The 21,301-nt window shown below is 36.7% G+C and overlaps 1 long non-coding RNA gene across 2 annotated transcripts in view; it reads left to right on the top strand.

The window, feature by feature from the left end:
- Positions 1-1,700: 1,700 nt before the first annotated feature.
- The window catches only part of LOC135362779 (uncharacterized), a 59,520-nt gene continuing 39,919 nt past the window's right edge, over positions 1,701-21,301 (top strand). The window contains exons 1-2 of one of the 2 annotated variants that reach the window (XR_010407976.1): positions 1,715-3,265; positions 4,253-4,485. This is a non-coding gene — a long non-coding RNA (uncharacterized LOC135362779). Of the gene's footprint in view, positions 3,266-4,252; positions 4,486-21,301 lie in introns of both variants that reach the window. The other variant, XR_010407977.1, reaches the window with a different exon arrangement.

The following is a 21,301-nucleotide window of genomic DNA, read 5'->3' as shown; positions in this document are numbered from 1 at the left end:
ACAAGAGATTATTTTAATTTTTTAAAATTACCTATATTGTAGTTACTGTAGGTTTTTCTCCCTTACCTACGTGACATACGTTTGGCTTTAGGAAGAAAGGATAAAAGAAAAGGAAATTTGCATTTACTGTATGTGCCAGACACTGCTGAGCAAAATCATATTACTTAATTTATTTGTTTACTGCATTCTTTTAAAGTAAATTTCCTTCAATTGAAAGGAAAAAGATTCTTAGATATTATCAGATATTTCTGTGTCTAACCTAAATACATAAAATACTATTCAAACAGCTGAATCAGTCTATGTGTACTACAGTAAATATATATATTTGATAACCCAGTAATTACTGAGAGATAGACAACCCTAAGAAAGAAGTCATATAATGAGTGTGGGATTAGGTCCTTAACAAGAGTCCTTGATATTTGCAGACATCCTGCAGCTCTCTGAATTCCCATCATGTTTTAATCATAATTGCTTCCCTACCACCCATCTGGGCTGCTATCCACAGAGGCTTATGACATCCAGGGAAGAATAAATAGGGAGACAAGTGAATTCTTTGGAAGCTCCAGTTCTGCCTTAGTGCAGATTTCTCCCTAATAAAATAATGGAGTGAAGCATTTAAAGATTCAACTGAAGCAAGTATCTTTAAATAGATTATTTTCCACAAGGAATCAGTGGGTGCTAATGTTCCCTTGTTGGCTATAAAATCACTGGGGGAGAAATAACAATTATGGCAATCACAGCGTAGTTTAACCCTATGAACTTAGATACAAAGAAAAAAAATGAAAAAAAAAAAAAACACTTTTAAAAGACCATCTTTAAAGGCAACACAATTAGGATGGTCATTCACAGGAGGTTTCCAGCTACTTCACTCTCTCTCCAGAAGAGGCTCCTAGCATCTATGGATACCCTTGAAGGCATAACAATATGTGTTTCTGTTCATGGATTTTAGGGATTGAATATGTTATTAATCAAAAGAGTCGCTGTAGTTTTATTGCTTCTAGAATCTCCTGAGGCATTGTATACAGCTGCATTCAAAGAAAATGAACTGTTATAAACTTGATCATATTCACCCCTTGGGCTCATCTGATTACAAAATTGCCCAATGAGCTGTTACAGTATTTTCAACTAATTAGTTAACCCATACATTGGGATTTCTTTCCTTTCTTAGTTTTTTTCTTGCTTGCTTTTTCTATATTTCTTTCTTGTTTTTCTCCCCCCCCCCCCCGTTATTGTACCTATTTACCCTTTCTGTAACAGGGTGAATATCTCAGTGTTTGTTGTGCTGCCAAAACCCTCAAATCACATCACTAAAGTATACCTTTTCTCCTATCACTTTTCCTGTGAGGAAAACAAATGGTGCACTTTTTTTTTTTTTTTTTTTTTTTTGCCATGTTATTGCTTTTAAATCAGAGAGCAGCACTATTCAATTCAGGAACTCAGAAGCTACATTTGACTCTCAGATCATACAATTTCCTAAATCAGCCGCTGAAGATTCAAGGGTCTTTCTGAAATAGTTATACTGAAGAGAAGAAACAAGAGAGACATTTTTAGTAAAAGAGATTGTCATAGAGAGGAAAAAGCAAATTCTTCACAAGGTATATTTCTGTCTTGTTGCAAATTTCTCCATAAAATCTGAGTGACTCATTAAAAAAAATAAAAAGAGGAAAAAAAAAAAAAAAGTCTTTCCAGGCGACCCAGAGAGAAGTCCATACAGTATTGTTCTGGGTTCCCTGTTGTAACTTAAAGGGAAACTTTCACAATATCCAGAGCCCTTGACGTCCTTCAAACAAAGGAAGAGGATGTCCTCAAATTTTTGTAGCAGGATCCCATTTGGGTGGCACCAGCCTTGACTTCCAAACGGAACACTACATCTACAGAAGGAAAAGTGGTGGCATCTACAGCATTAATTAAAGAGAACCTGGGAGAAGCTGCCACTAGCAGCTTGTGCCATTGTTAGCTGAAAACTCAGCTGGTGTCTGTGTATAACATCCTCCAGGAATACCGGCCAGGGAGTTACGCTGACGTTTTCTGCCCCTGGAGCCCCTGGAGCCCCTGGAGCCACTCCCATTGCTGGCTGCTTCACTTCCCCGCGCCTTCGCTAATCAGATCCAGGCAGCCTTGCGAGAGCCGAGACTTCCGACGGTTACCGAGTCCAGGGCTGACCACCAGCCTCTCACAGAGGAGTCTTATGTTAACTGCCTACCATTGCTCTATGTGACACAGACCCTCCTCTGTGCCATGTGGACAGTACCATCTCATGCAGCAACAAAGGCGTTCACTCGGCGAATCTGACCGCGGGACGCGGGCCCCGGCAAGTTCTGCGCATGCGCGGCACCACCTTCCATGAGAAGCCACGGGAGGTCATGCCTGGTGTCTACTGCAGAGTTAATGGAAGAAGCGAAAAAGAAGAGCACCTCTGCTGAAAAGGCTGTGACCAAGGGGAATTTGACGGTGAATGGACCACTCCAGCTCCTGAGTTTTCTGCTACTGAATTTGCGGTTGCCTGCTGTGTGTAAAGGAGCTCAGGTGTCCTCCCTGCCTCTTCAGCAAGTTCCCTGAGCAAGAGCGGAGCACGCAACCCGCCCTCGAAGACGGGTCTGTAGCTCCCACAGTTCAGGCCACTGAATGGGTAAGAGCAACCACTGGGTGGTCTTAAACTGTTTCTCCATGGACTCTAGAACAGAAAATGGAAATAAGGGTGATGAAAAATAAGCAGTATCTTTTTTTTTTTTAAGATTTATTTATTTATTTATTAGAGAGAGAGCATGAGAGGGGGGAGGGTCAGAGGGAGAAGCAGGCTCCCCGCCGAGCAAGGAGCCCGATGCGGGACTCGATCCGGGACTCCAGGATCATGACCTGAGCCGAAGGCAGTCGCTTAACCAACTGAGCCACCCAGGCGCCCAATAAGCAGTATCTTTAAAGAAAAAAAAAGGGATTCAACAAAAGCAAGTGTTATGGACAAAATGTATCCCCCTCAATATGAAGCAGAATGTGCCCCACTTCATATGTTGAAACCCTGTGTCTCTGATGTGACTGTATTTGGAGACAGTGCCTGTAGGGAGGTAATTAAGGTTAAATGAAGTCATAAGGGTGGAGCCCTGGTCCCATAGGACTGATATCCTTATAAGAAGACTGAAGAGACACCAGAATTCACATTCCCTTCCCACAAGAGCAAAGAGAAGAGGCCATCTGTAAGCCAAGAGGAGAACCCTCACCAGAAACCAGCCCTGAGGACATTTGATCTTGGACTTTGACCTCCAGAACTGTGAGAAAATTAATTTCTGTTGTTGAAGTCATCTAGTATGTGGTATTTTGTTATGTCAGCCCCAGCAGAGCAATATAGCAATGGGGGGTGAGGGATAAAAGAAAATATATACAGCTAACCCTTGAACAACATATATTTGAACTGCATACATAGGTCCAGTTATATAGATTTTTTTTTATAAATACAGTACAGCATTGTAAATGTACTTTCTCTTCCTTATGATTTTCTTAATGATATTTTCTTTTTTATGTGTCATAACATAATTGTATTTATCCATAAATACATACATGTATTTATCCATGCATAAATTGTATTTATCCACAACTGAAAACAAAACCAAACCGAGGAAAGAGGGAATGGCAGGAAGAGGGATTGGAGACAGCTAGTGGTGAAGACTCTTTCCACCAGTTTTTTGAGTTTTCCTACAAAGGGGCAGTATGTGGCAGAGAAGATGGGGACAAGAGAAGGGGTTTTGTTTTGTTTTGTTTTATTTTTGGTTGTGAGAGAAATATTAAGAAATATTCTTAATGACATTTTCTTTTCTCTAGTCTACTTTATTGTAAGACTACAGCATATAATACACATACAAAATATGTGTTAATTGACTGTTTATGTTATCAGTAAGACTTCTGGTCAGCAGTGGGCTATTAGTAGTTAAGGATTTTGGGGAATCAAAAGTTATATCGGATTTTCAAAGGCACCGTGTGGGTGCCGTGCTGGTGTCCCTAACCCCTGTGTTGTTCAAGGGTTCGCTGTAGTTTCAAAATAAGTAAATAAAAGTGAAGTAAGAGCCAACAAGTCTTGTAAAAGTTATATTCTTTCCAGGATAATAATAACAGAGTGCTACATATTACTGTCTGTTTTAAGCAAATCTGCAGTAAAACCAAAGGGTTGTGCTATTTACGCGTTATAGAATTTTTCAGAACCCTATAAAATTCTCAGTTGTCTTGTAATTGCCTACAAATGACATCATCCTTTTTTCTTTAGCATGCTTTGATTGAGATAGTGCAATCAACAGTGTGAGAATGGCATAAAAGCTCACAGTACATTACGAGGCTATTACTGGTTTGGAGAAAGCTTGGTGTCCAGGAGGTCATAAGCCCCCCAGGGATGACAGATAGATGGTCACTTCATGATGTCATGTGGAATACCACTATCTTCAATGTCTTATCAGATGCTCAAGTGGATTTTTATAGAGTTAAAAACATTACAATAAAATGGTGAGTGTGAGAGTTACAGAGGTGTGGGAAAGTTAATAATATGATTGCTAGAATCTGATTTAATAATTTGCAATTCCAATAGGGTAAATTTGACTTTATGGAAAAATGTCTTCTATATAAAGGAGTTTAGATATCAAATAGCTAAAATTATGGAAATTATGTTTGCCAAGTTCCCAAATGGTGATTATTATTGGCACAATTCAGAGGGTACCTTGGCATTCTAGTTATATATGTGTAACCCAAGTGTTCCCGAGCCCCCTTGTATTTTCCTGGACTAGACATAAATCTCATTTCATGAGAGATGCAACCCCATCACAATGTTACAGAAGAATCCTTAAGAGAGAGCTGTTTGCTTTTCACCCCTCCTCTACTCCTTTGGATTCTCAGTGTTCTTTCACCACCTCATTTTCATCAGCAGTTCTTCTCTTTGCATGTGGCTTCAGCTGCTGCCATAAATGGGCAGAGGCCAGTTCTTCTATACTCATCAAAGTCACTGTAACATGAAACTTTTGTACAAGAACTAGATTTTGTATTGACAATCTGGAAGTAACAGAGGGAAAATATAACCAAGAAAAGAGGAAAAAACATACCAACTGATGTTTTTTGTTGGCTACTCTTGTATCAGGGAGTTTTCAATGGCCTACCGCAAGTGCTGGGGTGCTTTTTGCAAGTCCTCCCTTCTTCCATTCTCTTTCTAAGTCTCCCAGTGTTTTACACTTGCAGCGAGAAGACAACTCTGTAATGCCAATTATTTTGTTATACAAAGCAATTTAGCTCTCACTTTGCTTTATGTTCTTTCATCAGACCAGCTCTGAAACATATTTTTAAAATTATTATTCAGTACAATTACTTTCTTGTGTACTGTGTTATGATTTTTAATGTACACAATTTGTTTTATGTATATTATATATTTTAATATAAATAATAGTAATATAAAATATTATTATATTTTAATATAAATAATATATACTATTACATGTAATATGTATATAATATAAAGTTTGTGTGACCACTACCATGATCAGGGTACAGAACAGTTCTGTCAGCCTTTTATAGACATACCCTCCCCCATTCCTAAGCCTCAGCAATTGTTGATCTGTTCTCCATCACTACAGCTTTTTGAGAATGTCATGTGAATGGAATCATAGATTATGTAACATTTTGAGGCTATTTGCTTTTACTCAGCACAATGTCTTGAAATTCATTCGTTGTTGCCTCATCAATAGTCCAAGCCTTTTTATTGGTGAGTAATGTTTCACTGTATGTATTTACCATAGTTCATTCATCACTTTATGTGCTGAAGAACATTTGAGTCCAGTTGTTTCCAGTTTAGGTGGTTATGAACAGAGCTGTTATAACATGTTGTGTAGAGGTTTTTGTGTGCATATAGGTTTTTATTTCTCTAAGTTAAGTACCCAGTAGTGGGACTGGTGGGTCATATGGTAAGTGAATGTTTAACTTAAGACAAAAAACAAAAGCCTGCCAAAGTGTTTTCCAAAGTGGCTGAAATATTTTTGCATTCCTACTAGCAATGTCTGAAAGTTTTAGTTGTCTGAATCTGGTAGATGCTTGGTATTGTCAGAATATTTTTAGCCATTCTAATAGGTATGTAGTGGAATCTCTTCATGGTTTAAATTTGTATTTCCCTAAGCGCTAATGATATTGAACATTTTTTTCATGTGGTTTTTAGCCGTCCTTATACCTCTTTGGTGAAGTATCTGTTCAAATCTTCTGTTCATTTTAAAATTAGGTTGTTTGTTTTTATAATAAGTTTTAAGCATTCTTTATATGTTAAAATTTGTCCCATTTACAGTATTTTCTGAAGATTAATCTCCAAATGACAGTGGTTCTGATATTTTCTCCCATTGTTACTTTTTTTTTTTTAAATTCCAGACTCAACAGAAATATCCTTCCTCCTTGCCAAGCCTAAAACCTGCAGCCATGTTCTTTATCCTTTTACTTGCTCTACCTCTCATGTTCCTTCAATTATGTCTTTTCATTTTGGAGTTTTCAATATCTTTTTGCATGATCCATTTCTTTTTCTTTAATGGTAAAGTCTTTATATCTAATTGAAAAAATAAACTAATTTATGACTCTTCTCTAAATTACTACCTCCTGCTTCCCCTCACTGCTATGCTTGTTGAAAAATGTTCTATATTTGCTATTTTCTTCTGCCAAATTTATGCAACCCAGACTCTGCTTTCATTATCATTCTGAAAATGGTCTTAGAACCATCACCAATGATCAGCACTTTTGTCTACTGGTGGCCTCTTTCTGTTTATTTACCTCTGTGCAACACATGACATTTTTGTCCACCGCTTCTCTCTAGATAAAGAAAATATCACAAAGCAATCAATCATTGTAGTCACAGAGAAAGGGTAAAGTAAATAAATATTTTTGGAAGCAGAATCTTTTTTACACTTTCAGGGAAAAAAAAGAATTTTTATAGGAAAATCCGGATAGATAAAGGATGCAGAAATGCTCAGAATTTAGCATATGCATACAATTTAACTGAGCATACTTATATGTGAAAGATATTTGTATTCATAGCATCTTCCTTCATTTTAACTCACTTGTTCTACCATATTGAAGTACGTGAATTTGATTTACTAATGTAATCTTTCATTGTTCTATTTTTGTGATTTGTAAAATGGAGATTTAAAACAGTAGCTAACCCAAAGTTTTGTAAATATTATGTGAGATGATGAATGGATTTAGCAGAGTACCTGAAATATGGAAAGCAGTTAATAGGTAAGCTAATTATTTTTTTTTTCTTTTCCCATATTTCTCTAATTCAATTCAAAATGAATTTTAAAAACAAAACAATTCATTCAGTTTGAGTTATCATTTAGAATTAACACTGGCAACCTATAAAATAAATTTTTAGAGTTTTGAACACTTTTTTTTTTGTCTTTTGATTGTGAATGTTTGGACATAGAGCAGATGATGGATATATGCCTTTTACTTAATCTGGGTGAGTAATTTCTGTGTCTCTGCAGAGAACCTCTACACAAGCCATATTTGTAGAGTTTAATCAAGTCAATGGAAATTCTATCCTATGAGTCCACTTGTACTGATAGAGAATCATGAAGTAGTTCAAACATGACTTTATGAGTGCTAGTTAACAGAAGGATAATACAAAATGCTTCTGTTTGTTTATTTTTCTTAAAAATCAGTTATTTGTAACAAATTATTTCATAAGTTTGTACATATAGTTCAGTTCCCAAGATTTCTCTAATGCCTTTTTTCCATTAGTTCTACAGAACACTGCATTAATGTCTTAGGGTATTGTTCATTTATTCTCTATAAGACAATATACACTAAAAGACTTTCTTTTTTCTGTTTTCTTCCATAGACACTCTCGCCTAATAATTCGGTTAAGAGTCTCTTGTATAAACCATGTTGTCTTTGTTTATTTTTATTGTTGAGTATCCATCTATGCTCTTATAATTCCAGTTTTGCAAAGAAGCAAGGGCTATTAATCAAATTTAACTAAAATGGCTCTTCTTTGGACCATCTTTCTCGGCAATAGCAAAGAAGTAAATCATGTAGAAGGAATCCATTAGAATCATTATACTTAGGAAACAACATGTTTATGGCTAATTATAATAATGTCTCTTGGTAATATCTTGATGTTATACTTGAACACACAGTAGAAAATTGCTCAATGTTCCTATTTATCTTTATCCACTAAAGATAGAACAGTTATTTCAAACCAACTTTTGTGTGCATGTGTGGTATGTATGTGTGTCAGGGAGGTGGGGGGGTTGTAATCTACTTCCTAAAATATTAAACATTATCTAGCATATATTTATTTTAAAATTGTTTTTAATTAGTTTGGCTTGTTTTTCAAAGTTGTATAAGAATCCTTATGATGTAGGGTGTCACCTCTAAGTGATGTCAGAATTTTCAATTTTTAATTTAATTATTTTTAATGTTGGCTTCAACATTTGCACAGTGGAATATAATTTGTTATTTGAATGCAAATTCATTTGTTATTTAGTTAGTTTTATGCATGCTTCTTATAAAACATTTAAACAATACAAAGTAGGTGAAGCCAATGGTTTTCATCATCAAATCTATTAGAGATAACAGAATATGTCTTTATCTATGTCCACACATTAAAGTTGATGAACTGCAATATGATTTTGTTTCTTACAATTTACCAACTCCCCTAAAGAAAGGAAACTCAATTGGGTAGCATTAATTTGACTGGGCGAGCTCACTCTCTCCCTTAGAGAGGGGAAATCGCAGGTCAAACTTCCTTCAACCCTCCACCTTTTCTTTCTCAAAATTTAATGTGTATACTAATCACCAAATATCTTAGTCTATTTGGACAACTATAATAAAAATGCTATGGACTGGATGACTTAACATGTTTATTTCTTACAATTCTGGAGGCTAGGAAGTACAAAATCAAGGCACTGATAATAACCCACTTCCTGTCTCATTGACCTCCGACTTTGGCTTATTTCCTCACGTGGCCAGAGAGCTCTCTGGGTTCTCTTCTAATAACATTTGTCCCATTCATGAGGGCTCCACGCTCATGACATAAACACCTCCAAAAGGCCCTTCCTCCTAATACCATAACATTAGGGGTTAGAATTTCAACATACAAATTTTGGGAGGACACAGCACTCAGTCCATAATACCTAGGGAATCTTGTTAAATGGCAGATTATGATTCAGTATATTTGGGGTGGAGCCTAAAATTCTGCATTTTCAGCAGGCTCCTTGATAATACTCCTACTTCTAGTCCTAGAAGCACATTGCACAGCAAAACAGTCTATACCTTTTCCCCTCCTTTCTCTAGATTGGGTAATGGTAAAAAAAAAAATGATTAAAGAAGATAATTTAGGTTATACAAACTTTATTTAACACTTCATAAAGTCTCCATTTGGAGAACTGCAGATGGGGCAGTAGGCAGAAATCTTTTGTAGGATAAAAAATAAAGAACAAGGAAGGGGACAAAAATAGAAAACTATCTAATTGGCTGGGGCCACATAGTCAACGTTGGGGTGAGAAGAAAAAGGAAGTAAGTCTAGAGCCCAGAGTTGGCTTGGTGTTTGGTGATTGGCCAACTGGATATACTGTCTGTATTGTCATGAAGAGCATTTACAATGACACAAATTTTATGTAAGTTTCAGTTTGCTGATGTGGTACCCCAGCTGGAGCAGCTGCATCTTGGGCCTAGAAATTTATTTCAACAGTGTTGTTACTATTCTCCAGTAACTTAGAATTTCTGGTGGAGTTAAGGCCATCTGGTAATAAGCAGCATATGCTATTACTGATATCGCTTTCCTTTAGATGTGTAGAATTTGTATTTTGTTTTGGCCTTGACTATTGATGGCAGACACTGGGGAGGGAGGTGGTGTAAAGATCCAAGTCTACCTTTGTACCAGGATACCAGCAATTCCCAGATCCGTTTGTATAGAACTTTCCTAGTTTATTATGAGTAGGTGCTGCCTATTTCAAGATGTCAAACGGCCTTTCTGAGTGGGGTTTAAAGTGTTCAGTACGATTCCAGTAATACTATTGGACAGATTCTGGTATCCCTGCAATTCTAGGAGGGCATGATTACCAAAGGAGGGAGAAGATACAGGTCTGCTTTAAAAAAAAAAAAAAAAAAAGCATTAAAAGTATTTTAGCATGTGTGGTTTTGACAGCTTAAAGGAATATAGCAGTTCTTATTTTTTTGGCAAGATATTTTATTTGCTTGTAACAATTTATTGATTCAACAAACATCCTAACATCATTTTTAGTCCTGTATGGATTCCTAGATATATAAGTAGTGCCCAACTAAGGCAAAGACAGTATGCTTAATTCTTTCACTAACAGCTGGGCCTGGGTTTCTCTGTCACCTCTTTTAAGCTTAAAAAAGACAAATATAGATGGAATATGGAAATGTAATTTATAAGAGATGAAGGAAGGGACTTCCCTGACCTCTAAAGAAAAAAAAAGGAAAGCAATTTTGAAAATTCCTAATGCTATTGCTATGTTTAAGACATTTCTTATATTTTTGTTGCTATTCCATTTTGCTTTGTTTTCCCAGAATGGCTTGCTATTTGTGGGCAATTGTCTGGAAGTGGTAGGAAATTATTTTTAAATTGTAGACATCAATATACTACAAAGCTTTTGCATTAAGCACTGGCTTATATAAATTTATAAAAAGAATTATATTGAAAAGGAGCTAAACTCAAACAGTTTGAATCATCCAAATATATTTATTTAAAGATTTTATTTATTTATTTTGACAGAGAGGGAGAGAGAGACAGTGAGAGAGGGGACACAAGCAGGGGGAGTGGGAGAGGGAGAAGCAGACGCCTCACTGAGCAGGGAGCCCGATGCGGGTCTCCATCCCAGGACCCTGGGATCATGACCTGAGCCGAAGGTAGACGCTTAAGGACTGAGCCACCCAGGCGCCCCCAAAATATTTTTGATGTTGGGAACTCAGAGGTTCTTGTACTTGTAAACACAAAGACTAGTTTAACAAGAGGCTTTGTTTTGCATGAGCTACTGCATAAATTACTCCTTAGTAGAACTCAGGGAAAATTATTGCTCTACCCTTCCCTGCAGGAATATTTTGAAGGAAAACTAATCAACAGCACCTTTCACATACCACAGAGCTGCAGGACATCACAGGGTCATCACCAATGGCAACCATATCCCAATGTGGTTTGGATATTAAACTCATCTTTGATTAGGAAAGAATTCAAGGTGCATCCTGCTTGGAATTCTTTGTTAAAAGATTTGTGAGGGACAATGTATTTGCCTTCCATGCAGCCATAGTTCTTGGACCTTTGTATTTCAAAGATGAGTCTGTAGCATAGCAAAAAGAAAAACAAAACAAAACAGGGAATTGGGCACATTTGTACGCAACTAATTGAACCAAAATAAGTGCTTTAAATAAATCACTAATATAAATCACTGTCATTTCTAAAATATAAAAATTTTAAGTAGGGAAAATCTCTGATAAGATAAGAGTACGAAAGAGGGGTGCCTGGGTGGCTCAATTAAGCATCCAACTCTTGGTTTCAGCTCAGGTCATGATCTCAGGGTCCTGAGATCAAGCCTTGCATTGGGTTCCATGCTCAGCAAGGAGTCTGCTTGAGATTCTCTGTCCCTTGCCCTTTGCCCCTCCTGCTCATACTCTCTGTCTCTCTCAAATAAATAAATAACTCTAATTTAAAAAAAAGAGTACTAAAGTGGCAATTAGGATAGTAGCTCTCATCTATCAGTAAATCGTTCTCATTCTCAGACCATGTAACTGATGAATGTTTTCTCATTACCTGTTTTTATTTGTTTGTTTTATATTCTAAGTGGAGTACAACTGACTACAAGCTGGTGAAAACTATTTTAGGTCACAGTTCAGTTATAACATTGGGAATTTTTCCCTGGTCAGAAGTGACTGGCTATGATTTCTGATTCATCTTAGAATTAAGCCTATAGACATCCAGTGAACTAGAATTTAGTGGAATTTGTTGTATAGTTTATGGCTTCAGAAAGGAAAGGAGTGATACATTTTTATTCTTTAAAAAAAAATATGGGTCTCTTCATTGCACTATTCTCTCTTTTTTTTTTTAAGATTTATTTATTTATTTTTAGAGAGAGAGAGAGAGAGAGCAGGGGAGGGGCAGATGGAGAGAATCTTCAAGCAGACTCCCCACTGAACAAAGAGCCTGATTCAGGACTTGATTCCATGACCCATGAGATCAGGACCTGAGCCAAAACCAAGAGTAGGACGCTTAACTGACTGAGCCACCTAGGCACCCCTTTCACTCTTCTAAATTAATAATAAAATAAAATTTTACCATAAATAAGATGTATATACAAAAACAGGCCAATATCTTCCTTTGAGCCTTATACATCATTTTGTTGGTGAAACCAAGAGTCACACTTACTTGGAAGATGGGAGGATGTTAGCATTTCTCTAGTTAAACAGGTACCTCAATTACACTATGAAATATTAATGCTAAATCATATTCTCAATTGCTATGATACTCACTCCTTAAAACTTGTTCTGCAGTGGATACAAGTACTTTCAAGAGGGAATAGAAATTGAGCCTGTGAAATTTTTTCACTGATAAATGTATTATATGTATATTTAATTAGTCATCATAATTTGAGATATCTGAAGCAATAATTATGCAATAATGTTTGGTTCATATAACAATGGATCCCTTGAGAGCTCATAAAATATGATGCAATTTAAAGTATATTAAATATATTCATCTTCCTGGAATAAGAAAACACACTGCAAAATCCAAGCTAAAGCAAAGGCCAGTTCAAGAAATTAGTCTCTGGAATAAAATTCAACTTTATGTGCTCATTTTGAAAGATGACTAGAAATAAAACTTAGGAAAGAAAGATAAACAGTGTCATTTTCTTATAGCGTAATTATTCTATGTTGGGGGAAATACATAATATTAAAATATTTTAAATATATTATTACATTTAAAGCACTCATTAAAAGAATGATAACCCATTTGGTTCCACTTAATGAAACCTAAAAAAATCAGTACATAACTGAATAAAAATGGGGTGGTACAAGAACTATTATTTGGCTGAATTAAGCATCTAGTGCAGTGCTGGGCACTTGGTAGATATTTAGTAAATATCTTAAGGAATGAATGACTAAAAGGCAGTTGTGTTCTTTTCTCATTTGTCTGATAGTGTTTCTGTGTGTGTGTCCATGTTGTATCATGTAAATGACCTGAGATTTAAATTTGACTTTTAAAGTTTAAAGACTAGATGTGCATATAGATATACTTACTGATAAGGAAAATATACAATTTTTAAGTGTGGGATTCACAAAGCAGTGAAATAATTTATTTCTGTTATGAAAAACTTACAGTTAAGGAAGTTTCAGTCCATGGTGTATGTACTTAACGTGGTAGGAAGTGTTATGTTCTATGTTCAGTAAATCCTGCAAGAAAACAAATGCAGTACAAAATTGAAAATTTAGAATTTGTTTTCGAAAACTTGGCCACATGATAATCTACACATCAAATGCAAACAAAGGGAGCAAACTGCTGCAGGAAAAAAAAATCCTGTTCTCTTGAGTACAACAAGAAGTGAATGATTGCCAAAGGAAATATCAATTGTGGCAAGTATGTATATGCTAATCCCTGGGATATATAGATTGGTTTGCTAAAACAGCAATTACATAAATCATCTTATTAAGCCCTTTATTATCAATAGCTTTTGAATGCAAAATAGGAGATTCTTTTCCATAAGAAAAGAATAATTTTATCCTGGACAGGAGTTCCCTTTTCAAAGCGGCTTTATTTCAAGAATGTATATTGAAGACAGTTTTACTGAGAATGTGAAAGCAACTTATCTCAATGCAGTGATTTGGATTGACATTGCATTTTGGTGCACAGCCTACTAATGCATAGAATTGTTTACTAAACTTTAATTGGGAGATAGTGAGCTAGAAATATAGTGGTCATTTTTATAGAGTATTTCTATATGGCACAGAGGAATACTGTAATATATGTCAAGAATAATAGATTTTACATCAATTAATATTTTATTTGAAGTAACATTGTTTACTTTCACTGTTTTAAGTGGTTATGTATCTAATGTCAAATTCATAAGTATTGGCTGAAGAATCTCTGTTATGTATTACTATTCTAATGGATGCTTCATAAAATTTATAAGACATTTTACTCATGATTATGTGCAGCAATCAAATAAGCTGTGTGCCTTCACAGAAAATTCTGAAGAATCAACATATGGCTACTAATTTTGTTTTCAATTAGATCAGGGGTCAGCAAATTTTTCTATAAAGGACAGATAGTAAATATTTTAGGTTTTGTTGACCAAGAAGCAAAATTGAGCATATTATGAAGGCACTTAAAACAAGAGAAAAAATACATTTTTGTATTTTTTATATATTGAATTCAAAATAGAATAACAATCTAGTATAATTGTAGAATTATTTTAATAATGTTTCATCTGAGGTTCAAATTAATTTTCCCTGTCATAAAAATTGATTGCAAATATTCATTTGTTAATGCTGATCTGAAATGAAATTTTACAGATTTCATCTTTGAAAATGATTTCTCAACTATAGAGATACTGCCAAATACTGATATCAGTCCACTAACATATGATTTTAATTGCACATATTTGTCCCTTAGAAGCAAGTTAGAATTCGATCATATTCTTCTCTTGATATTTGTCTCTTATTGTGTCATTGCATTGCAAATTAATCATTCTCAATCAAAAGTTTAGGTGGAAGCTTCTCAATTTTGAAGTTAAATGGATTTTGAAATAAGGAAATTTCCTTTGTTATTTTCATTACGATGGGAAGCATGCTCTTGGAACTGCAGTTTGACCTGGGAAAATATGCAATCTTTAAATATTTGTGGAAATGGAAATCTTGTTTTTATTTTTGACAAAGGAATAAATGAATAGAGCAACTTGACATTGCTAATGATTCATATAACATTAACTAAATGACATAGTTTATGCTCCACTACAAGCACAGTTTTGCCTTGTAATTGTAGGTTGAATTCATTAAGAAATATTTTCAAGTCTGCAGCAAAAGCTAATTTCCAAATCTATTCAGTAATCATTAATATTGTCCAACGCAATTCTCACTGAGAAAAATATTCCAGTCTCATCTTTAAGCTGAAAAATGGTTAACCAGTGTTAATCCATCAAACTTCCATGTAGTAGGACAAGTCAGGATATTCAGCTTCTATTTCTGACAAAAAAAAAAAAATTACAGAACTACCCACCAGAGTGAATGAAATTTACAGTGATGCTGTTGGCTGATAATGCAGTAGATTCAGATATTGTGTGGAAAGTACTTGCTGATGAATAATAAATAAATATAGACTTAAACACCTTATATTTTCACAAGCTTTGTAAATTTATCCAAATTTGCCTTTTTCTGTTTCACATCAGTTGATTTTTCCCAGCATCAGTTGAAATACATTTTAGCAGATTCTACTTCAGGTTGTACTGAATTAGCATTTCTCAACTTCTTTAAAAATACTGTCACTTGTAGTTGTTCTAAGCATATTGTTCTTAGAGAATGATTCTGCAGCCACTTCAAACTCTATATTGACTTCTCACATAAATGACCAAGAATTATTAGTAGCATCTGTTGATTCATACAAAAACCTCAGAAATCATTTACCTTGTTCTTCAGTTGATTACTGATGCTGCTCTAAACTCTTCAAGCAACTATCCTTGCACGAAGGATAACTATCTTTATAATGTAAGTGTGCAATAGCCATACATAGCTCCCTGGCGGTGCAAAAACAGGTGGCAAGCTAGATTTGGCTCATTTGTCATAGATTGCGAACATTTGTACTACATGATGATTCTGAGAGATGTACAATTTCTTTTTATAAAGATTTATTTATTTTGAGAGAGAGAGAGAGAGCAAGATTGGGGGGGCGAGGCAGAGGGAGAGAGGGAATCTCAAGCAGATTTCTCCCTGAGTGAGGAGCCTGATGTGGGGCTCAATCTCTTGACCTCCAGATCTTGACCTGAGCCGAAACAAAAAGTCCGATGCTTAACCGACTGAGCCACCCAGTTGCCCCTAGAGAGATGTACAATTCTTGACACAGAGTGGGTCTTTGATAAATGACTATTAATTAAAAGTATGTATGCACACACACTTATACATACATATTATATATACACATACAAAGGTGTATATATGTTTATATGTTAGTGTATGTTATTATTATTTATTTATTTTGTATTTTAGTTTAAGTAAATGTAGATATAAATGGAAATATAAACTAATACCTTTCTTCTTGGGATAGGATTATGTGCTGGAGACAGTTCACACCAGCTAACTAGAGTCAATTGCTCAAATTACTGGCATTTTTGAGCTGAAGATTAAATTGCATACACTTAAATACATTTTACTAGAAAGGTAACATATCGAATTTCATCTCTTCTTAATTATCACACCACGGATTCCGGTTTTCTATGTCCTTGAGGTTATTTATGTCTATTGTATCTTTATGGTGCAAATACTGTGTGAATATATGCATCTATGAATTTCTTCCCAAACCTGTGTTCAGTGACTATACATTGTACACATTAAAACAGGCTATGATGGGTATTTACACACAATGATAGGCAAATGCTACAAATCAGGACTTGATTTATAGTTTTGTTGATTGTCTAGACTTAAGAAATTATTGGAGTAAGTGCTAATAATGCAGATTATGTGTAAATGTGTGTAGGGTTGGTAGTTATTACATGGTCGATAATGTACCCATACACAAATAGTATTTAAAAACTATTATCCCAATCAGCACGGACGTTGCTCAGGTCAGATAGTGAAGTTTAATTTCCTCTTTTTCATTAATGTGCTTGAAAAATATCAGTGACCATTCCCAACACACCACCGATCACTGAAGCTGCCTGCTTGGGCCTTGCCAGGCTGCTCCTAGTTGGTCACCACCTGTGTTTGAATTCTCCACTAAAGGAGTGATGGTGGGGGGGATGAGGAGTAGAAGGGAAACTACAAAGGAAGAGCCTTCCCAGAGGTGGACCCTAGTCTTTGTCAGTCTTTTATTACTATTATTATTATTATTATTATTATTATTATTATTATTAACATGTAATACATGTAATGTATTATTTGTTTCAGGGATACAGGTTTATGATTCATCAGTCTTACACAATTCACAGCGCTCACCATAGTACCTACCCTCCTTAATGCCCATCACCAAATTACCCCATCCCCCCACCCCCCTCCCCTCCAGCAACCCTCAGTTTGTTTCCTGAGATTAAGCGTCTCTTATGGTTTCTCCCTCTCTGGTTTTATCTTGTTTCATTTTTTCCTCTTTTCCCCTATGATCCTTTGCCTTGTTTCTTCAATTCCCCCTATCAGTGAGATCATATGATAATTGTCTTTTTCTGATTGACTTATTTCGCTTAGCATAATACCCTCTAGTGCCATCCACGACATTGCAAATGGCAAGATTTCATTTTTGATGGCTGTGTAATATTCCAGTGTGTGTGTGTGTGTGTGTGTGTGTGTATACACCACATCTTCTTTATCCATTCATCTGTTGATGGACATCTGGGCTCTTTCCATAGCTTGGCTATTGTGGACATTGCTGCTATAAACATTGGGGTGCAGGTGCCCTTTGGATCACTACATTTGTATCTTTGGGGTAAATACCAAGTGGTGCAATAGCTGGGTCATATGGTAGCTCTATTTTCAACTTTTTGAGGAACCTCCATACTATTTTCCAGAGTGGCTTCACCAGCTTGCATTCCCACCAACAGTGTAGGACACTTCCCCTTTCTCCGCATCCTCGCCAACGTCCTTCATTTCCTGACTTAATTTTAGCCATTCTGAATGGTGTGAGGTGATATCTTATTGAGGTTTTGATTTGGATTTCCCTGATGCGAGTGATATTGAGCACTTTTTCATGTGTCTCTTGGCCATTTGGATATCTTCTTTGCAGAAATGTCTGTTCATGTCTTCTGCCCATTTCTTGATTGGATTAATTGTTCTTTGGGTGTTGAATTTAGTAAGTTCTTTATAGATTTTGGATACTAGCCCTTTATCTGATATGTCATTTGCAAATATCTTCTCCCATTCTGTCAGTTATCTTTTGGTTTTGTTCACTGTTTCCTTTGCTGTGCAAAAGCTTTTTATCTTGTTGAAGTCCCAGTAGTTCATTTTCGCCCTTGCTTCCCTTGCCTTTGGTGATGTTTCTGGGAAGAAGTTGCTGTGACTGAGGTCGAAGAGGTTGCTGCCTGTGTTGTCCTCAAGGATTTTGATGGATTCCTGTCTCACATTTAGGTATTTCATTCATTTTGAGTCTATTTTTGTGTATGGTGGAGGGAAATGGTCCAGTTTTATTCTTCTTCATGTGGCTATCTTTATAGTGCTGTGCCCAGCGCACTGTGGGCCCTCCATAAATACCAGTTTAACAGAAAGTAACAACTAAGAATCCAATCCCTTGGAGAATGAGAGGAGATGCAAGCACGGTCAGTGAGGGTCCTGAGGCTTCCTGAAATGCAGTCCTGAAGCCCTTGGAGGTAAATTTCTTCCTTTCCTCCCAGGAATGGCTGTCATCTCTGTCATGCCCTGTCCTGATACAGACTGAATGTCAAGCCCAGGTTCAAATCCCACTTCTGACCCTGGAGGCATCTGGGCAGGCCTGGTGGAGCGTGGGAGGGCTGGGCGAGTGTGGACGAGAGCGTGTCTGAGTCAGAATGGAGCCCCCTGCAGGCCCTTGACTCACCCACGCTCCTCTGCTGGGGAGTCTGGGAGAAAGAAACACACTGCTGAGATTGAGTACTTCAGTTTGCATGGTAGGCGCTTTGCCTGACCCGGGTCAGAGCTCAGCCCCTTCTTAAATGAACCAGAAATCCCTCTGCTCTGTACTCTTACTAAAGGGGATTGGTGGCCAGAACTCCTAGGGACCTGCGTGGGGATCACAGCCCTAGGACCCTATGCCAGGACCATCAGGGATGGTTGTCCACATTGCTTGGCAGCCACCTGCAGCTGTGCTGGGCTTCCTCCTGTGGGACACTGAGGGTTGTGAGGCCAAAGATCTAGACCTGGGATGTTCTCTGAAGGATGTGGGGTGTGAGGCCAGACACAGCCTGCACTGGGGCTTCCCTTGCCCAGCCCGAGAAGGTGCCGCTTCCTTTTTTCCTCTTCGCTCTGGCTCCCAAAATCCTTTCCTTTGGTTTCTCAACAGAACAGGCCATGTGTGCCTCCTAGTCTTTCTGTTTCCAAACATCCTTTAACTGTTTTTCCTTTAAAGGAATCTCTTCAAATTTCAGAGCCCATTACTTTTTAAAATAAGGTGACATATTTGCCATTAAATTAATTCCAAATATCTGTAATGTTATTGTTTAGATGGAGAAGATAGATGGCTCATGGAAGACCCTGGTGGGTAAGGGAGTGAAAAGCAGGTCAACCTCTCTGGATAGTAATTTGTGAAAATATTTGAAGAACTTTAAAAATATTTGTCAACTTGATCCATCCTTTTCTAGGATCTTTAGAAAAAGGTTATATACAAAGATCATCACAGCATTATTTAAAGAAGAGAAAGATGAAAACAATTTAAATAACCTACAATGAAGAACTGGTTAAATAAATTATAGTATGCTCATTTTATGGGGCATAAGTTGTCCATGAAATGGTTTATTAATCATGCCATCAAAGAAAACGGTAAGAGATAAAACTATGTAAAACAAAACAAAACAAAACAATTCCACATCAAAATAATCACTGAACGTTTTAAAACGCAGCCTTGTAAAAGGTTAATTTATATTTGCTAAGAATACCACAGATTTAAAAAAAAAAAACAGAAACTTAGTAGAAAAATTGTCAAAAAACATGAACAGAGAATTCTCAAGGGAAATTTTGATATATGTAAGAAAAAAACACCCCCCTTAAAACAAATTAAATTAGGTACTTGTTTGTGCTGATCAGATTGTTAATATTAAAAAGTCCTTATATCAATGCTAGTAGTACTAGTAGCATTCACAAACATGGTGTACGTTGTTTTCTTTTTTTTTGTTTTGTTTTGTTTTTAAAGATTTTATTTATTTATTTGACAGAGAGAGACACAGCGAGAGAGGGAACACAAGCAGGGGGAGTGGGAGAGGGAGAAGCAGGCTCCCCGCAGAGCAGGGAGCCCGATGCAGGATTCGATCCCAGGACCCTGGGATCATGACCTGAGCTGAAGGCAGACACTTAACCAACTGAGCCACCCAGGCGCCCCCATGGTGTACATTGTTAAAACCATTCTGGAGGACAGTCTGTTAAATTCATTCATGAAATATTTGGTCTTCATAAATCTGTCAGGCACTGAGTAGGGTTGTTTATAGGGGTGGAGTAAGGTGAGAAGTGTACTGTTATCAGCCCCCTAAGGAGATGTTGTCTGCATTTAGGGTTTTTACGAGTGGGCAGAGTTGACTTCCCTGCTCCATTGACTTGGGCCACATGACTTGCTTTGACTAGTGGAATACAGAAAGATTTGAGAGTATGCCGGTTCACATGGAGGTTTTAAGAAGTGTGCTATGTTTTGCTTGCCCTATTGTGCTTGGGACATCCCCCATGAAAAGAAGGTGCCTAAATATCTCCTTTATCCTGCGCCTTTGAGTAAGAAACTAATCTGACTAAGTGGAACAGACTTGAAACTCAAGCGTAACCAAGACCAGGGTACTGATTGTAAAGAAAAAACAAAACTAAACAAAAACAAAGAAACTGCCATTGAAAATAGTAAATTCTTGTTGTCATAAGCCCCTGAGATTTGAAAGGTGGTTTGTTATGCATCATTGTTACCACAGCAAAACCTGTGTCATATATGTGTACAGGGAAGAACTGTTTCATCCAAATGCCCTGAACCCCCTCCATCTCCTGCCCTAAAACACTGGAAATAGTAAATGAAGAAAATAGATCGAATAGATTGAATCTTTGGAGACATGGGTGCAGATAAGCACATTTAACAAATCATCACATACATAATTATATAGTGGCACATTGTCCTAAATATTAGCCAAGAAAAATAGAAAAGTATAGTGTATGAAGATAAAGAGGAACAGAAGGAATCAATTTCAATTGGAAAATCAGTGAGAGCTTCTCTAAGTACATCCCATTTAAAACATGAAAGAGTAAGAGGTTGACAAAGAATAAGAAGAAAAGCATCTCGGGCAAAAGGAAAAGACGGAGCAAAAGGGAAGAGGAGCTTGTGCTCTTGAGGCCCTGGCAGGAGACCAGGGAGTTCAGAGTAAGGGGTCTGGGGGGCTAGTAGGGCCTTGCAGTGAATTTGGGGGGTTCTAGGCTAAGCATAATGCCACCTATG

This window comes from Mirounga angustirostris, unplaced genomic scaffold (assembly GCF_029215605.1).
Source record: "Mirounga angustirostris isolate CCGP_5_RB_7025 unplaced genomic scaffold, mMirAng1.0.hap1 SCAF_1, whole genome shotgun sequence".
In the NCBI taxonomy this organism is placed as follows: Eukaryota; Metazoa; Chordata; class Mammalia; order Carnivora; family Phocidae; genus Mirounga; species Mirounga angustirostris.
The sequence above is the reverse complement of the archived record's forward strand: the minus strand, read 5'-3'. Positions and strand labels throughout refer to the sequence as shown.